The following is a 1,570-nucleotide window of genomic DNA, read 5'->3' on the forward strand; positions in this document are numbered from 1 at the left end:
TCTTCCTTTTAATTGATGATTAATTTAGTTAGCAGTTCTTCATCAATTGGTAGTTCAAAATTTTAAACTAATTAGTTATAATATACATCCCGGGATTATTCTAAAATCCATTTTCATCAAAATGAATAAAATAAAGAATAAAAAGAAAATTATTTATATTGTGCTCCAGTTGATCACATACATACATAGGCTTTGAATGGAGTTTCACATAAAGTACGGTGGACCCACACCTACAGTTCTCCTGTCATAAAAGCACTATTCAACAATTTTCTTTCTTTTTAAAACTAATTAAAACTAATGCAGTTTATCTGTCCATAATTTAAATTTTTTTGTCTTTTAGCTATAGATGCAGGAGAACCACTAATTAATTCGCCTACAGCATTTTTGAAGCTATCTATCAGCAGATCCAAATTTTTGCCCACAGATTCATCTTATTTACTCTTTATATAACACACCATTGCTCACTTTTACAACCAACACAAAATTTTGAACAAAAAAAAAATACAACCAACACAAACAAATCTTTCAAATTCCTATCAATTCTATTTCCATTCATCTTCTCTCCACCAAAGGTATTTTTTTTAAATAAATAAACACATTATTTATTTTTTATTTTTTTATTTTTCTATTTATTGTAACATCTATTTTTTTTTTACAGAATTCAAAAAACAATTAAAGCTTTTACTCTATCACCTGTTGTTTCCATATTTTTTTGTTGAAAGGTCTGTATTTTTATTTCATAAATATATGCTATATAATATGTTAGTAGTTCTATTTATGCTATATAATATTTGTTGTAACATCAAATTTTTTTTTTGGACAGAATTCAAAAGACAATCAAAGATTCTACCTATCACCTCTTGTTTCCATATTCTTTTGTTGAAAGGTATGTATTTTTTATTTCATAAATAAATATATTTATGCTATATAATATGTTAGTAGTTCTATTTATGTTATATAATAGTTACTGTAAACTGTTTTATTTTCCAACCAATTATGTAATGAGAATGCTGATTTTATATATGTATATATGTATATATATATATGGTGGTGCTTAAATATAGATACATGTTTATAAAAATTTATATACATAAATCTTTATTTACTCAGATTTAAAGATAGATAATTATTTTTATTATAGATTAAAAAATTTGCAATGAACTCAATAATTACTATTAGATAATCATTTAGAATATTGTAAATCTATTTTCTCAGAAACTTTTAAAGCTTATGAAATTTTTTAAGTACACACACACATATATATATATATATATATAAGTCTCTTATACTGAATTTTGTAGATTCTTTATAAATCTCACTTAATTTGTAGATTATTTATAAGTCTCACTTAGTTTTGTAAAATATTGTTCTAAAAAAAATTTAATCATTTATTTTAATCATAAGTAAAATTTACTATAAGATTTATTGTTAGATATAATAGTTTATCTAAGTTAAGATAAATAAGTTAAGATTACTTTATCATATTTATTCATCATTGTTGGGTATATTTTCTCCTAATATTAATATATAATATGAATATATATTGTATAGGATTACATGTTTAGAAAAA

Source organism: Camelina sativa, chromosome 1, assembly GCF_000633955.1.
Source record: "Camelina sativa cultivar DH55 chromosome 1, Cs, whole genome shotgun sequence".
In the NCBI taxonomy this organism is placed as follows: Eukaryota; Viridiplantae; Streptophyta; class Magnoliopsida; order Brassicales; family Brassicaceae; genus Camelina; species Camelina sativa.